Source organism: Geotrypetes seraphini, chromosome 1 (genome assembly GCF_902459505.1).
Source record: "Geotrypetes seraphini chromosome 1, aGeoSer1.1, whole genome shotgun sequence".
Lineage (NCBI taxonomy): Eukaryota > Metazoa > Chordata > Amphibia > Gymnophiona > Dermophiidae > Geotrypetes > Geotrypetes seraphini.
The window spans coordinates 32,190,406-32,207,099 of record NC_047084.1 but is presented as its reverse complement, the minus strand read 5'-3'; the positions used below and the strand labels follow the sequence as shown (position 1 = coordinate 32,207,099).

Sequence of the window (16,694 nt, the reverse complement as noted above, 5' to 3'; positions counted from 1 at the left end):
TTAGCCAACAGTTCAGTGATATGGGAAATTGTAGTTGCCTTACATCAATAAGTACCGTATATACTCAAATATAAGATGAGATTTTGGGGTCAAAAAAATGGCCCAAAAATGGAGGTCTCAACCTATATTCGGGTCATCACCCAGTGATCACCCGACACCCTCCTGGACTTGCTGCAGGCCTACCATTAGGCCGGGACAAGAGGGATCCCTCACGTCTCCTTGCCTGGTCCATACTAATTAGTTTTTATCACTCCCTTCCCCCGCGTACCTTTTCCCTGGTGGTCCAGCAGTGTATCCCGCGCTGAGTCTATCCTGCCAATGTCAGCGGTCAGAAGCCAGCGACACACCTGGGCCGGCATGTACAGGAGGGAGCTTTTGGAGCTTCTGCCCAGCCCTGCGCGGCTCTCTCAATGGCTGCTGCGAGAACCTTGAGTCCCATGAGAACTGGCGGCAACATTTCAGTGAGTGGCACAAGGCGGGGCATAAGCTCCAAAAGCTCACTCCCTCGCTTGTCAGCCCGGGTGTGCTGCTGGCTTCTGACCACTGACATTGGCAGGAGGGACTCAGCACTGGATACACCGCTGGACCACCAGGGAAAAGGTACACGGGGGAGGGAAGGGGTAAAACTAGTTAGCATGAGACGGGAGATGGAAGGGATCCCTCCTGTCCCAGCCTATCATATAACTAGAGTGGAAAGTTTTCTGTAGGGGAGCATCATCTTATCTCTGCGACAAGAAGCAGACCACTCCAATTGAGGATAGTATATACATATATTGCTGTTATTTTCTTAATTTTGGAGAAAAAAAAGATTGAACCCATATTTTTGGGAGTAAGGTAATTCTGTGATTTAAAGAACTTAAACTTAACCAGGGTACAGGGAAGGAAGGTGGGACAGGGTGTAGAGCCTGGCAGGGAGTGAAGGGGGCTTGGTTCAGAGCCTGGCAGGGAAGGGAGGGAAGGGGGTTGGGTGCAGAACTTGACAGGGAGGGGGGCTGAGTGCAGAACATGGCAGGGGAGCGCATGAAGAAGGGGACACTGGGTGCAGATCCTAGCATGGCATGGCACTTGAATATTAAGCCCCCGTCTTATAATTGAGTCAAACATTTTTCCTCCTTTTTGGGGGGAAAATGTGGGGGTCTCTACTTATATTCAGATCGACTTATATTCGATTATATAAGGTAAATGTTATAGTTGTAGGTAGATATCATCTAGGTGTTTAAGCTTGCCTTTAAGGAGTCCATAAAGGAACACATTATTTATTTATTTAACAAATTTCTCAACTGCCTATTACTAGGTGGCTTATAAATAACAGCATTCATAAAATAAGAACATAAGCCGTGCCTCTGCTGGGTCAGACCAGAGATCCATCATGCCCAGCAGTCCGCTCACGCGGTGGCCCATCAGGTCCAGGACCTGTATATAGTAACCCTCAATCTATACCCTTCTATCCCTTTTTCCTTTAGAAAATTGTCCAATCTCTTCTTGAACTCCAATACTGTAACCTGTCCTAAATAAAAACATGCAAAAAAAACAAAATCTATACATTCAATAAACATTTCAAATCATTCAATAACAACAATTTATCCATAGTGCTCTATTATACAGCAATGCAGAACCAGAGTAAACAAGAATTATCATTCATTACAATGCTTCTACAAAGAGTGTAGTCTTAAGCATTTTCTTGAACTTCTGAATATCAGTGAGAACTCTTTTTGGTCCAGTTACATTAACTTGAAGAATGGTGGATACAGTTACAAGAAGGTGACAATTACAGAATCACAAGTGGATAAGGAGTGAGCAGAGATAAAGATAAATGATGTGGAGGGGCATAATAAAAAAATATGTCTAAGTCCGTTTTTGGCCTAAGTTACTAGTCATCCAAAGTCAGGCATGTCAAAAGTCCATTTTCAAAAAATATGTCCAAAATATTTTTTAAAAAAATCATCTCCCTATACGTCCAGCCGTTTGATCATCCAGACCGCTAAGTCGTCTATCTGTATATCCCGTTTTCATCCAAAAATTCATCTAAGTCAAAAACTCCTAGAACAAGACCTTTTGGATGTGGAATTGGCCAGCAAAGTGATGGTCTGGCCACCCAGACATGGCAACACAGTAGTGGGGCACCTTACATGGAATTGCTGTGAACTTCACAAAAAGGGTGCCACATAAACATCTCACCATAACTCCCTTATAGGTCATGGTGAGCCCCCCAAAACCTACTATACCTACCTGTCTACAACCCCAATAGCCCTTATGGCTGCAGGTGGCACCTATATGGCAGTACAGTAGGATTTGGGGGGTGCACATGTTTTACCATGAATGCAGTGGTTAGAGTAGCTTAAGGGGCCTGGGTCCTCCTCTGTATGGTTCAATAGCCCATCCCCAGGCTACTTAAGTCACCTCTGTGCTGCTCTACTAGGTTTTCCTATGCCAGGTGCTATTGTTCTGGAGTCAGGTATGTACGTTTTTATTCCGATTTTTATGGTGTTGTGGGGGGGTCAATGATCACTGGGGCAGTGTGTGTGGGATCTGTACTTTGTGTCTGCAGTTGTTATCTGGTCACTTTGGATACCTTCTGGGCACTTAAACCTGTTTTTACATCGTCTAAATCACAACGTACAAGTTCCATCTAGGCAGTCTCATTAAACTTTTGGTTATACTTGCAGTACGACTAAGTCTAGATCAGCCCATAAGCTGCCCAAATCCTGCCCTCGCCACTCCTAAAATGCCCTTTCAGCTCTGGGTGTATAGCAGCGCTGAAAAGACCTAAGCTGTTTTTAGATAAGTCTAAAACCCGTTTCGATTATCGGCACTTGGACGACTTGTCTTTTTGATCATCCAAGTGCCGATTTAGGTGGGATTTTAGACGTATTTCCGTTTTGATTATGAGCCCCATTATAAATAAGGTGGTCAAATGCTGTCAGGAGAGAGGTTGAATTATTGAGGTTTGGAAGGGGGGTTGAATTTGGTTTGGAAGGGAGGTTGAATTATTGAGCTGCAAGGGAGGTTTGGAAGGGAGGCCAAAGTGTTTGAGGCTTGTGCAGATGAGGACAGAGCTTGCAGCAATGGGGCAGGAGAGGGACAGAGACAGAATTTGTAGTGACGGGACAGGGATGGTGATAGATCCTGCAGGGACCAGGACAAATTTGTCCCCATGTCATTCTCTAGCTCCACTGATGGACTGGACCGTTTCCTTGCGGAAGCAGGAGATCCTGAGGGTTACAATCACTGACTTCAGGATCAGTCTCCAGTCATCTGAGTCTCTTTTGGGCATAATAAAGTATATTGAGTATCTGCCCAAGCCCCATTCACCTTCCAGTATAACCTGTAAAGCTCCTAGAGCTATGAGCCTCTGTACTGTCACCAGAACTCTGGCTGAGAGCAGCACAAAGAAGCTCCTACAACTTCGCTGTAGAGAGTAAGACTGAGGAAATCCAGCACAGTCCAGAGTGAGAGAAGGAAGAGCAGAAAAATATGTAAATTAGGCTCTCTACAGACTTCGCAGTAAAGAAGGATAAATACCCTTTGGTCAAGAATGATGTCTGTTGCACTAGAAGACTTTTGTTATAAATTTTGATAAACAGTTAAATTCCAACAATGATCCTATTTAGTAACACACAAACAGTGGGAGAAGATGAGATTCTTCCGTATGGGATCTTTTATTGTGAAACAATGACAAATGACTCAATGCTATCAGCGTTTCAGTACTCAGAAAAGTACCTTCTTCAGGAGTCAAAATCAATCCTGTGATGGTGGCCAAAAAGTATCAGCAATCATTAAAAAAAAAACGTTTTGTGTGAATATTTCTTTTAAATGCATAGACTAATGTTAAAAATGCTTGTTTATCAATCAATTCTTTCACATACTGCCGCAACAAGAAGTACCCAGTGCGTGCCATCACAACAACATGGGCTGGAAAGGATAACTTCTCATCTATAATCATCCCCAAATAGCGAAAAGATTCTGTAGCCAGGAAATTGTGGCCAAACAGCAAATCATCAGCATACATATATGGACCAATGCCATATTCCATAATCAACTCAACCTGCCATGTACCATAATCAACTCAATCAGAAAAACTCAGTAAACTGCTGGACATGAGGGGCTGCAGATTTTAAGCATCAGCAGGCCAACTCTGACAGAATGTTCCATCTCAGCACCATTGGATGACATCAACTTGCATGTCTCACTCAATTCTGTATATCAACCAAGAATTGATCCTTACTTCAAAAACTCAGGAGGCTTAAATTTTATTTTTTATAGAAATATTTTTAACAGTGAGCTGCCTTTAAACAATCCACAATCAAACAATGATTAAAAAAATTTAATCATTAAGAATTAGTTTATCAAACTTGATAAAAACATAAAAGTCACTTGCCCAGACTAAGGAATATTGTAAACCAAGCATGCAAATATAGAATACATTCTGCAGTCTCAGATTTATTAGCCTAAAAGCTTAATTTCCATTTTCCTACATCAGCTTTATTTATAAAATGTCGTGCCCTATAAATATGCTGTTATTTTCTATAGTCAAGCACCCTCTTAACAAATCTTCTCATTAATATGTAAATTTAAAGTCAATCGGTCTTTTCCCTGACAGCACCATGAATTCATAGTGCACTGTATAATCGGCTTTGACTTGGCATCCACTATTTATCATCAAAGATGTCAGTTAGAAATATTATAGAAAATGCACTGAAATTGATATGACTGCAATCTACTTTGTCAACACTTAATTGTTCTTCAAATCTTACATTTACATATAAACAGCTTAAATACTGATCTATAATGATGCAAATAAACTAAATTAAAAATCTCTTCTGTTGCACAAGATGCTTTCTAGTATGATGAGTTCATTTTACAACTTACTCACAAAGGCATACAAGTCAGCTGATCTTAACTATCATTTTCAGTTCACTAAGCCACAGAAAATAATTTTACTCCCTGCATGTTAATACATAGACTTGTTGCTTAACTGGTTCTCTAGCAATCCCAATGTCTTTTGTCTTCTTGTAAAAAGTAAGATTGGGTCTAATATAGTTGTGACATTAAAATTTACTTAGCACTATAGAATTAACTCACTTTATGAAGGGGGACAAACACTGAGGTATAAAGCAAGAATAGCTTTCCAATAAAAATGTAAAGTACAGTTTTAAATAAAAAAAAGCAGTTATTTGTGACAGAAGGTGGCAGTAGAGGCCATTCTAGACACAATTTGAAATATATACAGTGGTGCCTCACACAACGAACTTAATCCGTTCCAGGAGCAAGTTTGTTATGTGAAACGTTCGTTGTGTGAAACGCGTTTTCCCATAACAATACATGTTAAAAAAAATAATTCGTTCTGTAGCATAAAATATGCTAAGATGACATAAAAAAAGATAAATTTTTGGTTATTATTTTTATTTAGATACATCTAAAAACATAATTGTTTTTTAAAACAACACACATTTTTTAAATTTAAAGACAGACTAAGTAGAGTCTAATTTACTTAACTGTTCATTTTTTTTTTTTTTCTACCGTGTTTCCCCGATGATAAGGCAGGGCCATCAAATAAGACAGCCCCCCCTTTTTAGAAAAAAATGTAAAATAAGGCACCCCCCCGCAAATAAGCCACCCACCGATACCTGCGCTTACCCGAATCGGGTGGTACGGTGGGTGACTCCGTGTGGTCCCTGGCACCCCCGACACGATCGGGGCAAGAGGGAGCTCAAGCCCTCTTGCCCCCCCGACTCCCTGACACGATCGGGGCAAGAGGGAGCTCAAGCCCTCTTGCCCCCCCCCCGACTCCCCGACACGATCGGGGCAAGAGGGAGCTCAAGCCCTCTTGCCCCCCCCCGACTCCCCGACACGATCGGGGCAAGAGGGAGCTCAAGCCCTCTTGCCCCCCCGACTCCCCGACACGATCGGGGCAAGAGGGAGCTCAAGCCCTCTTGCCCCCCCGACTCCCCGACACGATCGGGGCAAAAGGGAGCTCAAGCCCTCTTGCCCCCCCCGACTCCCCGACACGATCGGGGCAAAAGGGAGCCCAAGCCCTCTTGCCCCGCCGATTCCCCAACTCCCCGACAATATCGGGCCAGGAGGGAGCCCAAGTCCTCCTGGCCACGGCGACCCCCTAACCCCACCCTGCACTACATTACGGGCAGGAGGGATCCCAGGCCCTCCTGCCCTCGACGCAAACCCCCCCTCCCCCCAACGACCGCCCCCCTCAAGAACCTCCGATCGCCCCCCAGCCGACCCGCGACCCCCCTGGCCGACCCCCACGACACCCCCCAACCCCCTTCCCCGTACCTTTCTGTAGTTGGCCGGACAGACGGGAGCCAAACCCGCCTGTCCGGCAGGCAGCCATCGACGGAATGAGGCCGGATTGGCCCATCCGTCCCAAAGCTCCGCCTACTGGTGGGGCCTAAGGCGCCTGGGCCAATCAGAATAGGCCCGGGAGCCTTAGGTCCCTCCTGGGGGCAGGGCCTGAGGCACATGGTCGGGTTGGGCCCATGTGCCTCAGGCCCCGCCCCCAGGAGGGACCTAAGGCTCCCGGGCCTATTCTGATTGGCCCAGGCGCCTTAGGCCCCACCAGTAGGCGGAGCTTTGGGACTGATGGGCCAATCCGGCCTCATTCCGTCGTTGGCTGCCTGCCGGACAGGCGGGTTTGGCTCCCGTCTGTCCGGCCAACTACAGAAAGGTACGGGGAAGGGGGTTGGGGGTGTCGTGGGGGTCGGCCAGGGGGGTCGCGGGTCGGCTGGGGGGGCGGTCGGAGGTTCTTGGGGGGGGCGGTCGTTGGGGGGGGGGGGGGTTTGCGTCGAGGGCGGGAGGGCCTGGGATCCCTCCTGCCCGTAATGTAGTGCAGGGTGGGGTTAGGGGGTCGCCGTGGCCAGGAGGACTTGGGCTCCCTCCTGGCCCGATATTGTGTGGGGAGTTGGGGAATCGGCGGGGCAAGAGGGCTTGGGATCCTTTTTGCCCCGATCGTGTCGGGGAGTCGGGGGGGGGGGGGCAAGAGGGAACCAGGCGGAGAGAGGGCAGTTAAGCGCAGTGCCTGCGCGGAAGGATGCAGCTCGGGCGACTTCGTTGTGTGAAACGAAGTTCGTTGTACGGATCAAGACATAAAGTTCGTTGTGCGCAGCGTTCGCTGTGCGAGGCGTCCGTTATGCGAGGCACCACTGTACCACAGATTGGGGAGATTCCTATGCCTCATCCACTGATGATGAAATTAGCAGCCAAGTTGTGGCACTGCCATGTTCACAAGCAGTGAAGGACCCACAGCAAGAACGTTAATGCCAGCATGTTTAATACTCAAATATAATCGGGGCTGGATAAATTCCTCTTATGTCCGCAATGCTTCTTGATTTTATAGGAAGCCTCAGCTCCACCACTCCACCGCTATAAAATCAAGAAGCATTGCGGACATAAGAGGAATTTATCCAGCCCCGATTATATTTGATTGTTATACTGAACATACGGTGACTGGAAGAGTATACACTGTTGCCATAGATTGTTAAGCATGTTTAATACTAGCAGGAGAACTTCTGATGTTGATCAGTACTCCCAACCGGAGTAGCACCAAAGTTGTAGCTTGGCTCCCAATCTTTTCAGCTGGTAGTGTCTATTCCCCACCATCTATGGTATAATTTTGAGTTCCAGAAGGGGAAGGATATGGGAGTGGGGGAGAGGGAGGAAGAGGGAAGCAGAGTCAAATGCTGTAAGAACAAGGGGAAGACACAGAAGAAATGGATGCTGGAAAAGGAAAAATAATACAGGAAGAATGATACTGGGGATATAAGATTAAGGGTAAAGCACCATTCTGCAATAAGGTAGAAACTCAGACAGAAATTAACTGAAAATTGGGAGGAGGCTGAGGTCTCATGGACTGAGTAGTGATTAGGTAGGATGAGAACATGAGTTGCCATCCTAATAATGGCTTATGAACTTTTCTTTTAGGAAGCTATTCAAACCATCTATAAACCCAGCTAAGTAAGGATCTGGAAATAAGGTTGTGGAAGAATAGGTACAGTGTAATTGGATGATCGCATGAGCAACAGTGTGTGGGTTGAGTTGCGAGACATACCACACACTGAATAAAAGTGAAGAAGGCATGAAGAATCTGGAGAGACTAAGGCAGGAGAGTCAAGCTTTTTTTCAACAGGGGGCCACATGACCATTTTTGCTTGCTATAACATGATTTGTAGTCATAAAAATCCATAAAATTGTGATTGTCTAACAAATAGTTCTGCAATGCTTCAAAATCATGAGAAAAATTTCTCAAGTGGGCTGCATTTGGCTAACCTTGGGCTAAGGTGAGTTTGGACACCAGAAGAAAGGGAAAACAACTGTGAGGAACACAAAACACAAAGTAATAATGATAATAATAACTTTATTCTTATACTAGCTTTATAACCCGTTACATTAATGGGTGCTAGAATATATGTGTGTGTCTGTCTTTATTTCTTTCTCTCTCTGTCTCCTTAGCCGCTTTTTCTTGTCCATTCTCCCTTCTTTTTACCTCCCCTGTGTCCACCACCACCCCTTCACTGCTCCCCTTATCCAGCAGCAGCCCTTCTCCCTTTGTTTTACCTCCCTCCTGTCCATCAGCACCTCTTCCTGCTCCCCCTGTCCTGCAGTAGGCCTCCCTTCATTTCCCCCCCTGTCCATCAGCACCTCTTCCTGCTCCCTCTGTCCAGCAATATGCCTCCCTTCCTTTTTTTCCCCCTGTCCATCATCACCTCTTCCTGCTCCCTCTGTCCAGCAGTAGGCCTCCCTTCATTTCCCCCCTGTCCATCAGCACCTCTTCCTGCTCCCCCTATCCAGCAATAGGCCTCCCTTCCTTTCCCCCCCCTGTCCATCATCACCTCTTCCTGCTCCCTGTCCAGCAGTAAGCCTCCCTTCATTTTCCCCCCTCCCCCTGTCCATCAGCACTCTTCCTGCTCCCACTGTCCACGGGAGTTAGTACAGGGCTGGTCTCTGCCGTTCTCCCCAGAGTTTTTTATTTACTCGGATAGAGTCCTTGCCACCCCCCCTTCCCTTCCCACGGACCCAACTACGAATGCGGAGATTCGAGCAGCGTGTGCAGCAGTCTTCACACGCTGCTTCGGGTCCTTCTACTGCCCTGATTTACTCTGGCACATCCCTGATGACATCATCAGAGACGCGGCAGAGCAAATTAGGGCAGTAGAAGGGCCCGAAGCAGCGTGTGAAGACTGCTGCACAGGCTGCTTGAATCGCCGGGTTCGTAGTCGGGTCTGCGGGAAGGGAAGGGTGGTGGGCGGCAAAGGACTCGGACTCCTCATAGACAAGAGGGCGGCCTGGCTCCAGTTCTCATTTCGTCCTGGAGGCAATCGTCGGCTGGCTGGGAGCGGACTTGTGGAGGCGATCGGTCGGCTGGTGACGTAGTATACGCATGCGCACTCGTGCCACCACACCCCAACAGAACAGGGATCAGGGAACATGCGGCGCGAGTGAGCATGCGCGGCTAGCATTTTATTATTATAGATACAACAAGAGAAACTGAAACAGTCAGCGAACTGTGCAGAATCATAATAGAATAAATGACAAACCAAATATAAATGGTAAAAACAATAAAAAATTTAGAACTCCTTTTACTAAGGTGTGCTAGCGTTTTTAGCGCGTGCTACATTGCCGTGCGTGCTAACCCCACGCTACGCTCCAAAAACTAACACCAGCCTAATGGAGGTATTAGCATTTAGCGCATGCGGTATTGCAGCGCGCACTACAATCACTAGCGCAGCTTAGTAAAAGGAGTCCTTAAGTTACAAATCTATCAAATAATTGCGATTTTACTAATTTTCTAAAGGAGTAGTAAGATGAAATACATGAAATAATTTTACCTAGCCAATCATTCATTTGGGCTGCCTGAAAAGCAAGAGTTCTATTGAGGAATCTCTTGAAACGACAAGATTTTATAGTAGAGTATGCAAATAGATGTACTCTATGTGTGGACTTGTTTGAAAGATCCGGGAGAAAATGGGAAACAAGGTAAGCTAGAGACATACCAAAATTTGATTTAAAACAGATACAGGCAAATTTGAACAAGACTCTAGCCTCCATTGGTAACCAGTGTAATTTTTAGTAGTAGGAACTAGTGCTGCCCGATAAAAGAAAACAAATTTCGATTCTATTCAGCCTATTGAATCGATTTTTCAATTCGATTTGATTTTCCTGCCCAATTGGGTGTTTTTTTCAAACATCCTGGTGGGTTTATTTTATAGTAAATCACAAAATATATAATACCACTTATTGTAAACAGTACACATCAGTTATTAATAGCCCTAAAGTCTCCAGGCTTTATATAATCGGCCTCAGAATCGGAGCCTACGCACAGTTGTTGAATCACAAACTGAAATGGTCAGCGTAGTATTACTGCTCCCGCTCCAATCATCGGCCCAAAATCTTCTTATTTTTACTTTTTATATTTGCTTTTTATACCCTTCACCAAGCAGTTCTTGAAATATATAGTTTCTTAAAATTTATATCGCATTATTCTTATTTGCAAAAATCTATTCTTCAGAAAGCAGAGAGTGGGCATAAATGGGAAGTTCTCAGACTGGGAGAAAGTGACTAGTGGTGTGCCCCAGGGCTCGGTTCTTGGGCCGATCCTATTTAATATTTACATCAATGACCTGGAAGAAGGAGTATCCAGTGAGATCATTAAGTTTGCAGACGACACAAAGCTATGCCGGGCAATCAGATCGCAGGAGGATAGCGAGGAACTCCAGAGCGACTTGTATCAGTTAGAGAAATGGGCAGAGCAATGGCAGATGAAGTTCAACGTGGAGAAATGCAAAGTAATGCATTTAGGTAGTAAGAATAAGGAACACGAGTATAGAATGTCAGGCGCAACTCTGGGTAAGAGCGAACAAGAAAAGGACCTGGGTGTACTGATAGATAGGACCCTGAAGCCATCGGCACAATGCGCGGCAGCGGCAAAGAAAGCAAACAGAATGTTAGGCATGATAAAGAAAGGAATCACGAGTAGATCGGAGAAAGTCATAATGCCGCTTTATAGAGCAATGGTCAGACCACACTTGGAATACTGTGTCCAACATTGGTCTCCCAACCTAAAGAAGGATATAAAACTGCTGGAGAGGGTGCAGAGACGAGCAACGAAGCTAATAAGAGGTATGGAGAACTTGGAATATGAGGAACGATTCAAGAAACTGGGACTGTTCTCCCTTGAGAAGAGGAGGCTGCGAGGGGACATGATCGAGACGTTCAAAATGCTGAAAGGCATCGATAAAATAGAGCAGGAAAATAAATTATTTACATTGTCCAATGTGACACGGACAAGAGGACATGGTTTGAAGCTAAGGGGGGACAAGTCCAGGACAAATGTCAGGAAGTTCTGCTTTACGCAGCGAGTGGTGGACGCCTGGAATGCTCTCCAAAAGGAGGTTATTAAGGAATCCACTGTGCTGGGATTCAAAGGAAAATTAGATGCACATCTCCTTACGAGAGGCATAGAGGGATATGGGTGACTAAAACTACATCAGGTGTATACCTGACTGGGCCTCCGCGTGTGCGGATCGCCGGACTCGATGGACCATGGGTCTGATCCGGAGATGGCAGTTCTTATGTTCTTATGTTCTTATGTTATGTTCAGCAACTCTACGTGCTCAAAATTCCCAACGTGTACTTGTTCATTGTATTGAAAAAATTGACAGAAATTATAACTTATCGCATCTCTAGCAGTCCTCACTGTTGAAATGTTCAATGGACAATTAATGTCACATCAAATGCCTGTCTGCCGACGTGGCCAGCGTTTCGCAGGAACTGTACTCATCTGCTGCGTCAGGGCCACCAAGGCATCATCAACCAGAAGCTCACTAGAAATAGAATAAACTGTTAAAACATTCATACTCTTAGTCCAAACATTACATCATTTTCTCAGAGCCCTACTCACACCAGTAGCTCAATCAGTCAAATATTTTCAAACAGTGTCAAGATGGCGACAACGTCTTACTTATACCAATCCAACTACGTCATGACGTAACCCAAACGTGGTGACGTCATTATTGTCTACCTACTCAATTACAATTAAAATTAACACAAGGTTACAAGTTAGTAAAAATGTTGCCATTCAATAGTTCTATTTAGGCCATATGGATTCAATGTATCTAACCTATTAATCCAGCGCTGCTCTCGCTGAGCAAGATAACGTCTAAAGTCACCCCCTCTTTTTCCCGGATGCATCACTTCTATTATTAAAACTCTTAGTGACATAAAGTCATGTGCCTTTTCAATGCAATGTTTTGCAAGAGGAGCCCCAACTACCTTGTTTTTAATATTGCTTTTATGTTCTGTGAGCCGGATATTCAGTTTTCTCGATGTCTGCCCAACATATATTAGATCACAGGGACATATTAGAATATAAACAACCCCCTGGGTCTTAGAATCAGAGGTATGTCTCAATACATATTCTTTCTTGTCCTTTGGATTGCAGAATCTGTCTGTGCATATCATAAGTTTACACATTTGGCACACCCCACATTCTCGGTGGCCCAAATGCATTTCAGCACAATTAGATTTGCCACTAGGGAGAACAGAGGGACATAAGATCTCTTTTAAATTGCGGGTTCTCCGATATCTATCCTCAGGTGATACTCTCTAAACAACCCCGAGGTCTGTAAAATCCCCCAGTGTCTCTTAAGGGAATGAACCATCTGATAACTCTGATTAGAATACGTTACTACATAGGTCATGTACTGCTCTCCTATCTTTTGCGACCCAGATTTCCTAGGGGCAAATAAAGTTTCACGGTGACTGAAACATGCTCGTGTATATGCTGCAGACACAACTTTTAAAGGATATCCCTGTAACAGGAACTTCTCTTTTAGTATACTAGCCTGCCTTTTAAAATCAGTCTTTGAGGAACAAATTCTTCTAATGCGTAAAAATTGAGAATATGGTAGACTTTTTTTCAAAGAAATAGGGTGAGCATTCGAGAAATGAAGAGCCGAGTTACAATCATTTGGTTTAGTGAATACTTCAGTATGAAGTTCCCCATTTCTTATCTCAATGTTCACATCCAGAAAAGAGATCTGATGGGCACTATAGGAGTGTGTGAAATTTACCTTGGGATGACATACATTCAGATAGGTAAGGAACCTCAATAGTTCATCCTGTCCACCATTCCAAATCAGAAATATGTCATCTATATATCGCATCCATAATGTGACATACTTAAAATACTCACATCCATACGCCCAATCACATTCAAACTTATCCATAAACAGGTTAGCAACCGATGGGGCCATTGTGATCCCCATCGCGATGCCCGATTTCTGATGGAAAAGGTAATCTTCAAACATGAAGAAACTATCTCGTAGAACTATATCTGCTAAAGCACAGATAAAATCAGTTGGAACTTTAGGATTAGATCTCTTCTCTAAAGTGTCATGAATTATTTGTAGAGCTTCATCTTGTGGAATAATCATATATAGGGAGCAGACATCAATAGTCACTAGAAGAAAATGAGGATCAAATCTAGCAACAGCCAATTTTTTCAAAAACTCCGTTGTATCTTGGATATAAGCAGTAGTGTGTTGAACAAAATGTTGAAGGAATTTATCAATGTAAATGGAGGAAGCTTCCAGCAATGCACCTCGATTTGAAACAATAGGTCTACCCGGAGGTGCACTGCAAGATTTATGAATTTTCGGTAATAGATAAAAAATAGGAATCTTCGGGTGGAAAACATTCAAAAATCGAAATTCTTTATTGGTAAGATAACCCCCATCTAGTGCTTGCTTCGTTAGAGTATTAATCCTTAATTGAAGATGTTCAGTAGGATCATAAGAGAGGACATCATGATCAGAACTAAAAAGTTGTCTATGTGCCTCATTAACATATGACTCTTTACTCAGAAGCACTATCATATCTCCTTTATCTGCTTTTCTTATAATTAAATCCTCATCATTTAACAAAGTTTTCATGGCATTTTTTTCGGCTTTACTGATATTATAATATAGCTTATCATAGTGTCTTTTACTCGCATTCTTCATGATGTCCGTCTCAACCAATTTATGGAAAGCTTCAATCAGAGGGTCCACCGGACCCGGTGGAATCCAAGTTGATTTGGGGATGACAATAGAGTCGTTGTCTGGCTGTTCCGTCATTTTCTCACTAGAAAAAAATGATTTAATTCTCAAGATGCGATAGAATTTTTCAAGTCAATTCTCGTTTGGAAAACATCCACAGGGGTCGTTGGCACAAAAGATAGACCTTTGGACAATAAACTGTACTCTTCAGCAGTTACTTGATGACTAGATAGATTGATAATTTGAATTTCCTCAGATTGTGGTGCAACTCCACGTGTCGTGTTCACGGATACCTCTGGCCTCTTTGTGACCGTGTTTGCGGTCGTTGATTCTGATTTTGATATTGATACTGTCCTTGGCCACGACCGTTTCCTCTCCACTTCCTTCCTCGTCGTTGGTATCATGGCTTTGGGCCTAAAAACCATCATCCGAGTTGGAACTGAAATTAGAAGATTCCGAAGTTTGATCAAATGTGACTCTCTTATCAGTTGGATGGCTCGCAGAATTGTTCGTTTTAACCCAGGGGTAAACTTTCTGTTGAAGGTAATCTTGTTCATCCCTTTTAAATTTTTTAAACTTGTCTCTCTGTATATCTGCTCTAAACCCATCCACTTTCACTTTTAACTCATCTTGATGCTGTTTAAAATCATTCTCACTCGAATTCTGTTTCAAAATTTTCAATTTCTCTTCTATTTCCTCCTTAATAGTAGCCATGGCTTTCCTTGTACGATCTATAATTAACACCATCAAATCCAGTGCACATTTATTCAGGATCGCTATCCACTTCTGATTAAATTCAATGTCATCCATAAACATTCTAGGTTCTTTCTGTAGCCTCAGACCTCTGGGGATGTATTCCTTCTTACAATATTCTGACAATGTTGCACCATGAAGCTCAACTCGAATATAGCGTTTAGATAAGATAGTCATTTCATCCCATAGAATAGAATTATTCATGGTAGATTGTTCCCAGTTCATATTCATAGACGAGTCCAGCACTGAACTAATAAAGTCTGCACTAAAACTTAGGCCACTTTGCCACGTTTGTTGTATCATCTTGATCATCAAAATCGGGAAATGTACTTGTATCTTTATTGTAACCACTTGTATCCCATGTACTGACAAAATGTATCTTTACTGTAAACCACTTGCATCCCATGTACTGTCAAAATGTATCTTTATTGTAAACCGCTTCGAACTTCACAGTATAGCGGTATATAAGAAATAAATTATTATTATTATATATGATTGAGTCACATTGTGATGACTACCTGCTAATATCCAGAATAACTGCCTCTGGTATCACGGACGGCAACCAGCCATAGTAGGAGTGACTCAATAAGATGCTGGGTGGTTGCTAGTGGTATCTGGAGCCATGCAGACTGCAGTGCTTCCGACAGTTGCTGACGGGTGGTGGATCTAGTCATCGAACATATCGATCAATATGGTCCCAAATGTGCTTGATTGGGTTAAGGTCTGGGGAATTTGGAAGCCAGGGAAGTGGCTGGAAGTCTTGGTTGTGCTCTGGAAACCACTCGCAAACAATTCTGGCAGTATGTCACATTAGCCTGTTGAAAGATTCCATTGACCATAGTGAAGACCGTCAACATGTATGGGTGTACTTGATCGGCAAGGATGAAGAGATGCCCATATTGGTTGAGAGTGCCTTCCAGAGGTATCAGTGGGACAGATCATACCAAGAAAACATTTCCCAGACCATAATGCTGCCTCCACCAACTTGTGTACGATCAACAATGGTTGCTGGGTATTCTCGGTGGTTTCACAACTGACATGCTAAAGTCCATCCATTCAATGAAGCTCAAAACGTGACTCATCGGAGAAGGCAATCCTCTGCCAGTCAGTGCAAGCTCAGTGTTGGTACTCCTGTGCAAATTGCAGCCATTTTTTGTGATGAAACCTTGTGAGCATAGGTTCAGTTACCAGCCATTTGCTCTGGAGCCCCATTCACAACAGGGTTTGCTGCACAATCATTTTGGACACATATCTAAAAGCCCCCTGGTTCATTTGGATGGTGAATTGCTCCATGGTAGTTTTCTGATTGGCCTACTTAACTCTGCATCTGTGACATATCAGACTACCATCTTCAAGGTAGGATACTAAATATTAGTTTGAAAAATGAGTTTTTAACAGCATCTGCTCTTATAACAAATAGTAAATCGTTCCAAAGTTTAGGAGCTATTAAAAAAAAAGAAAGTTGTATTACTTGTGGACTTGTAGTGTGCTCTTTTGACAGGGGTTAGAACTAGATGGTAGGAATCAAGGGATTTAAGACTACAGTGTGGAGTATCCAATCATTCTAAGCAGAGTACAAATAATTAAAACATACACAATAAAAACGACATAATACAACATACATAAAATAAGTAACGAAATCAAATGTTTGGTGCACATTAAACTCTAGTCAGACTCATAATTATCAGTGCAACTCAGTGGATGCTTTATGACATAAACTTGTGCAAATAAAGTCTTTAGCTGTTTTCTAAATTGCAGTAGTCCTGGTATAACCCATAAATCCTGGAGACTATCTGCAGCATCTAATTTCTATTTTCTCAAGATTTTGGTGTGCTTCTCCATCTAATGCTCTGCTTCTTCTACTCAATCTCCCGGTCCCACAAATTTCATCTA

The 16,694-nt window shown here is 43.6% G+C and overlaps 1 protein-coding gene across 2 annotated transcripts in view; it reads left to right on the top strand.

Annotated features, from left to right (window-relative positions):
* AP3B1 (adaptor related protein complex 3 subunit beta 1) overlaps positions 1–16,694 on the top strand; it is a 516,639-nt gene that overhangs the window by 142,248 nt on the left and 357,697 nt on the right. The gene's annotated exons all lie outside the window — the stretch shown is intronic.